The sequence below is a fragment of the Phalangium opilio genome, unplaced genomic scaffold (genome assembly GCF_054372755.1).
Source record: "Phalangium opilio isolate 3A_F unplaced genomic scaffold, DU_Popi_V2 ptg000724l_1, whole genome shotgun sequence".
NCBI classification, from domain to species: Eukaryota; Metazoa; Arthropoda; class Arachnida; order Opiliones; family Phalangiidae; genus Phalangium; species Phalangium opilio.
Genome location: NW_028324252.1, coordinates 1 through 7,500, shown reverse-complemented (window position 1 = coordinate 7,500; position 7,500 = coordinate 1). Strand labels below are relative to the sequence as shown.

Here is a 7,500-nt window from a genome sequence, read left to right as displayed (position 1 = left end):
TAAATTTTTTCATCGTTAGTGAGTTCAAGTTTTTAACGGGCTTCGGGAAACATGCATGTTAAAAATTTTAAAATTCCCGAACTGGTAAGTTTTCCCTAATACTTATGTTCCACACTACTATTGTGGAGCGTGTTCGTTTTGTGTTTCAATTTAAATCATCAATTGATGCAAATTGTCTCTACAATTTCAAGCATCAATTTGTGATAATTGAAAGGCAAAGAAAAACGTCACGTGTCCCGTTGCTTCTGGCGGGTACGAAAGTCTAGCCGACTTTCGGCCGTCGATCGAAGCGATAATTTTATCAGCTAGTCCCAGATCGTCCTCGTAACGGAGGTGCGACGTTGGTGGGCCAACTGGTAATAATTGCTATTCGATGGTGAGTTTGTCTCGTAAAGGGCAATAATCCAAGTACCTCAGCGTTCACGCTCGAACACGGCGATTGAAATATATCGCCTCGGGTGAATGAATCGAGAAACAGAAGCGAAGAAAACCGTTCCCGAAAGGGTTCGGCTTCTCGTTTTTAACGTCGATAAAGTTGGAGCCGTCCGCTTCAAGCGGCGGTTCTACGACGCCTTTAACCCGGCTCGACGGTCCTTAATCGGGCCGGTCGTAGCCCGGGACTGGCGTCAACTGACGGCAACGTTATTCGTTGTTACCTGGTTGATCCTGCCAGTAGTCATATGCTTGTCTCAAAGACTAAGCCATGCATGTCTAAGTACATGCCGAAATAAGGTGAAACCGCGAATGGCTCATTAAATTCTAGGAGAGCGATAGCTCTCTTAGATAAGACCTCATACCGACTTTAATGTATAAGGATGGTTTTTTGATTGGTTATAACTTTTTTTGTATCGTATTAACTGCTTTGAAAAAATTCCACAGAACTACAATTCGGGCCCTCAATATGTGGTTAAAATTTCAAGAAGATCCACCCATTAGTTTATTGTATGAAAAATAAAGTTGCTAAGGGTGGTTTTCATTTCCATAAAATTAATCAGCCCTTTTGGTGAAAAAGTTAAATTTTCCCATAGAAATAACATGGAGTTTTTTTCAAATTTAGCCATTTTGTGGCCACCTTTTTGACATGAAATATTCGTTTGTTGTGTTTGGGAACGGTTTTATATCAAAATTTAAACCTTTTTCTAGGACCATTTTTAAGGTTTTTGAGAAAAATTAATTTTAAGTATGTTTAATTTTAAATTTTAAAAACTACCCCAATCTGCGATATTTTAGCATTTATACACTGTTTTATTAGGAAATATCAGCGAGACCAATGTTGGCCTTTTTTAACGTATAGTTGCCTCATAATAATCCGATTGTTTCTTCTTAATGCCTTTTGGTTGGAATGGCCTATCGATAGTGAGATAAGACGGCTTTAATATTGCTGCAGTGACGTTGACGCGGCCGCTACAGCGACGCCATCAAAACACACGGGTCTAAATTGTCGCGGATATAGTCAAATTCAAACTAGCTTAATGGACATTTTAACTTTTCCCTGCTAATTATTCTGGATTACCAATAAAAGATAATTAAACTAGACTCCCAATTAAAGATAATTAAACTAGACTCCCAATTAAAGATAAAAAAACTAGATTACGAATTTAAATAATTAAAGTAGTTTACCAATTAAACGTTCTTAAAATAAATTATCAATTAGAGTTAATTAAACTAGACTACCAATTAGAGGTTATTAAACTAGATTACGAATTAATGGTTACTAATTAAATTACGAATTAATGGTTACTAATTAAATTACGAATTAATGGTTACTAATTAAATTACGAATTAATGGTTACTAATTAAATTACCAATTAAGGGTTACTAATTAAATTACCAATTAAGGGTTACTAATTAAATTACCAATTAAGGGTTACTAATTAAATTACCAATTAAGGGTTACTAATTAAATTACCAATTAAGGGTTACTAATTAAATTATCAATTAAGGGCAATTAATCTAGATTATCAATTAAGGGTAATTAATCTAGATTACCAATTAAGGGTAATTAATCTAGATTACCAATTAAGGGTAATTAATCTAGATTACCAATTAAGGGTAATTAATCTAGATTACCAATTAAGGGTAATTAATCTAGATTACCAATTAAGGGTAATTAATCTAGATTACCAATTAAGGGTAATTAATCTAGATTACCAATTAAGGGTAATTAATCTAGATTACTAATTAAGGGTAATTAATCTAGATTACCAATTAAGGGTAATTAATCTAGATTACCAATTAAGGGTAATTAATCTAGATTACCAATTAAGGGTAATTAATCTAGATTACAAATTAAGGGTAATTAATCTAGATTACCAATTAAGGGTAATTAATCTAGATTACCAATTAAGGGTGATAAATCTAGATTACCAATTAAGGGTAATTAATCTAGATTACCAATTAAGGGTAATTAATCTAGATTACCAATTAAGGGTAATTAATCTAGATTACCAATTAAGGGTAATTAAACTAGATTACCGACGACTGGTAATTAAACCAGATTACCGACGACTGGTAATTAATTCAGATTACCGACGAATGGTAATTAAACCAGATTACCGACGACTGGTAATTAAGCTAGATTACCGACGACTGGTAATTAAGCTAGATTACCGACGAATGGTAATTAAGCTACATTACCGACGAATGGTAATTAAGCTAGATTACCGACGACTGGTAATTAAGCCAGATTACCGACGGCTGGTAATTAAGGTAGATTACCGACGGCTGGTAATTAAGGTAGATTACCGACGGCTGGTAATTAAGGTAGATTACCGACGGCTGGTAATTAAGCTAGATTACCGACGGCTGGTAATTAAGCTACATTACAGACGAATGGTAATTAAGCTAGATTACCGACGACCGGTAATTAAGCTACATTACAGACGAATGGTAATTAAGCTAGATTACCGACGACCGGTAATTAAGCTAGATTACCGACGACCGGTAATTAACCTAGATTACCGACGACCGGTAATTAAGCTAGATTACCGACGACCGGTAATTAAGCTAGATTACCGACGACCGGTAATTAAGCTAGATTACCGACGACCGGTAATTAAGCTAGATTACCGACGATCGGTAATTAAGCTAGATTACCGACGACCGGTAATTAAGCTAGATTACCGACGACCGGTAATTAAGCTAGATTACCGACGACCGGTAATTAAGCTAGATTACCGACGACCGGTAATTAAGCTAGATTACCGACGACCGGTAATTAAGCTAGATTACCGACGACCGGTAATTAAGCTAGATTACCGACGACCGGTAATTAAGCTAGATTACCGACGATCGGTAATTAAGCTAGATTACCGACGACCGGTTATTAAGCTAGATTACCGACGACCGGTAATTAAGCTAGATTACCGACGATCGGTAATTAAGCTAGATTACCGACGACCGGTTATTAAGCTAGATTACCGACGACCGGTAATTAAGCTAGATTACCGACGATCGGTAATTAAGCTAGATTAACGACGATCGGTAATTAAGCTAGATTACCGACGACCGGTAATTAAGCTAGATTACCGACGACCGGTAATTAAGCTAGATTACCGACGACCGGTAATTAAGCTAGATTACCGACGACCGGTAATTAAGCTAGACTAACGACGACCGGTAATTAAGCTAGATTACCGACGATCGGTAATTAAGCTAGATTACCGACGATCGGTAATTAAGCTAGATTACCGACGACGACCGGTAATTAAGCTAGATTACCGACGACCGGTAATTAAGCTAGATTACCGACGACCGGTAATTAAGCTAGATTACCGACGACCGGTAATTAAGCTAGATTACCGACGATCGGTAATTAAGCTAGATTACCGACGACGACCGGTAATTAAGCTAGATTACCGACGACGACCGGTAATTAAGCTAGATTACCGACGACCGGTAATTAAGCTAGATTACCGACGACCGGTAATTAAGCTAGATTAACGACGACCGGTAATTAAGCTATATTACCGAGGACTGGTAATTAAGCTAGATTACCGACGACTGGTAATTAAGCTAGATTACCGACGACTGGTAATTAAGCTAGATTACCGACGACTGGTAATTAAGCTAGATTACCGACGACTGGTAATTAAGCTAGATTACCGACGACTGGTAATTAAGCTAGATTACCGACGACTGGTTATTAAGCTAGATTACCGACGACTGGTAATTTAGCCGTATTACCGACGGCTGGTATTTAAGCTAGATTACCGACGACCGGTAATTAAGCTAGATTACCGACGACTGGTAATTTAGCCGCATTACCGACGACTGGTAGTTTAGCCGTATTACCGACGGCTGGTATTTAAGCTAGATTACCGATGGACGCGCAACGGCCTAGGACTTTTTCTCCCATATTTTCTAAAGAATTTTAATTAATATGAAGACTGAAGTGACAGATATTAATAAAATCTGTCATTGTAGACAAAGACTGGAAAGTGTAAAAGATAAGGTTTGAAAATGAACTGCCTGAAGTAACAGATATTAAAATTTTCACTTTTGAAGACATCATTATAAAACATCAATTATTTTAAAAAATTCTTATCTTACTTTTTTTCACCAAAATTTCATTTTCCCAAAATATTTTTCAGCAATATTTACCAAGTATTTTGTCCTCAATAGTAGTTGTCACCTAGAAGGGTTTAAGGGATATTAGCTTGGTACTGGTTTTACTTTCAACTAACATTTGATTCTGGGAGATTCAAATGCTTGGATATCTGAAAAGATTTCTCTTGAAGAGTTTAAATTTTTATATTTTGAAATTGAAAATATTGCGTAGCGGAAAATAATATAGGCCTTTTCTTTGTGATTTAGTTATTAGTGTCGAAAAGATCTGTAGATTGATCGTGATCTTTGAGAGCAACACAGCACGTTAATATTTAATACTTTGAAAGCTTTACAATTTAAGAATATGTTTTGTAAAGTTTTAATACGGTTTATATTTTGTAAGCTCTCAACGATTTTCTCACGATATAGGGTCAATTTTCTACCTAATTTTAAATTTTTGATAAAAAATAAAATGTAAAGCCGTAGTATTTTTAAAATAACGCGCATGTTCCTTTTTAAAATACTTTCCCGAAGTAATTTTGGTGAAAAAAAGTAAGATAAGAATTTTTTAAAATAATTGATGTTTTATAATGATGTCTTCAAAAGTGAAAATTTTAATATCTGTTACTTCAGGCAGTTCATTTTCAAACCTTATCTTTTACACTTTCCAGTCTTTGTCTACAATGACAGATTTTATTAATCAGTTATGGTTTCTTAGATCGTACTTTTTTACTTGGATAACTGTGGTAATTCTAGAGCTAATACATGCAGCAGAGCCCCGACCTTAGGGAAGGGGCGCTTTTATTAGACCAAGACCAATCGGGCTTCGGCCCGCTTACCATGGCGACTCTGGATAACTTTGGGCAAATCGCACGATCTCGTATCGGCGATGTTTCTTTCAAGTGTCTGCCTTATCAACTTTCGATGGTAGGCTACGCGCCTACCATGGTCGTAACGGGTAACGGGGAATCAGGGTTCGATTCCGGAGAGGGAGCCTGAGAAACGGCTACCACATCCAAGGAAGGCAGCAGGCGCGCAAATTACCCACTCCCGGCACGGGGAGGTAGTGACGAAAAATAACAATACGGGACTCTTTTGAGGCCCCGTAATTGGAATGAGTACACTCTAAATCCTTTAACGAGGATCCATTGGAGGGCAAGTCTGGTGCCAGCAGCCGCGGTAATTCCAGCTCCAATAGCGTATATTAAAGTTGTTGCGGTTAAAAAGCTCGTAGTTGAATCTCAGTTCCAGACAGGCGGTCCGCTCCGGTGGTTACTGCCTGGCCTGAACATCCTGTCGGTTTTCCTTCGGTGCTCTTCATTGAGTGTCGTAGGTGCCCGACACGTTTACTTTGAAAAAATTGGAGTGCTCAAAGCAGGCGTCCCGCCTGAATAATGGTGCATGGAATAATGAAAGAGGACTTCGAGTTCTATTGTGTTGGTTTTCGGAACACGAGGTAATGATTAAAAGGGACAGACGGGGGCATTCGTATTGCGACGCTAGAGGTGAAATTCTTGGACCGTCGCAAGACGAACTACAGCGAAAGCATTTGCCAAGAATGTTTTCATTAATCAAGAACGAAAGTTAGAGGTTCGAAGGCGATCAGATACCGCCCTAGTTCTAACCATAAACGATGCCAACCAGCGATCCGCCTGAGTTACTCAATTGACTCGGCGGGCAGCTTCCGGGAAACCAAAGTTTGTGGGTTCCGGGGGAAGTATGGTTGCAAAGCTGAAACTTAAAGGAATTGACGGAAGGGCACCACCAGGAGTGGAGCCTGCGGCTTAATTTGACTCAACACGGGAAAACTTACCCGGCCCGGACACCGGAAGGATTGACAGATTAAGAGCTCTTTCTTGATTCGGTGGGTGGTGGTGCATGGCCGTTCTTAGTTGGTGGAGCGATTTGTCTGGTTAATTCCGATAACGAACGAGACTCTAGCCTACTAAATAGGCGACCGATCAATTGTGTCGGTCTTCCTTCTTAGAGGGACAAGCGGCGTTTAGCCGCACGAAACAGAGCAATAACAGGTCTGTGATGCCCTTAGATGTCCGGGGCCGCACGCGCGCTACACTGAAGGAATCAGCGTGTGTTTACCCCTGTCCGGCAGGACTGGGTAACCCGATGAACCTCCTTCGTGATAGGGATAGGGGCTTGTAATTGTCCCCCTTGAACGAGGAATTCCCAGTAAGCGCGAGTCATAAGCTCGTGTTGATTACGTCCCTGCCCTTTGTACACACCGCCCGTCGCTACTACCGATTGAATGATTTAGTGAGGTCTTCGGACTGGTGCTCGGAGCGGCTTTCGGGTCGCACCGACGTACCGGAAAGATGACCAAACTTGATCATTTAGAGGAAGTAAAAGTCGTAACAAGGTTTCCGTAGGTGAACCTGCGGAAGGATCATTATCGAAAAATTGCGGTTCCGAAAAGGTTTAACCGGCGCCATTCTATGGGTACGAGTTACTCGGCGAAAAAACTTTTCAAAATTTTTTAATCTTCTTAGGAAGAAGGGTTTCGTCGTCGTAAAGAACGTTTCGTCGCGTTCTTTACCCGATACCCCCACTGGCAAGAGAACGACGGTAAATCCGTTCACGACCTACCGACGATGCGATTTCGTTCGCGACATAGCAGTGCCTTCACGACACGAGCGGCGCCGTAAACTTCTCTTACGGCGTCGACGAGTGATTAACGGGTGTACAGACCGAAGTTTGGATTCACCCTCGTGGTGCTCCCTTCGAAAGTCCCTGGCTGGCTTTGTCGCTTCGTGATTGCCGTTGAACGGGTCGCGACGGGTAGAAATCGCTCTCCGGTGGAATGAAAAAAATCTCGGCGGACCAGACTGCTCGAGTGTGGAATCTTTCGTGTCTGAGCGCATGGAAGATAGAGGGCTCGGGCCGCGGAATTCAACTCCGCGGCAGCTCGATCGATTCCATTTTCGGGAGTTTACCCTT

At 40.1% G+C, this 7,500-nt stretch overlaps 1 non-coding gene across 1 annotated transcript; it reads left to right on the top strand.

Moving 5' to 3' along the window:
- The first annotated feature begins 5,166 nt into the window (after positions 1 to 5,166).
- On the top strand, positions 5,167 to 6,955 carry LOC149588028 (small subunit ribosomal RNA). Its single transcript, XR_016380164.1, has one exon. It is a non-coding gene; the product is annotated as a small subunit ribosomal RNA (ribosomal RNA).
- Positions 6,956 to 7,500: the final 545 nt, after the last annotated feature.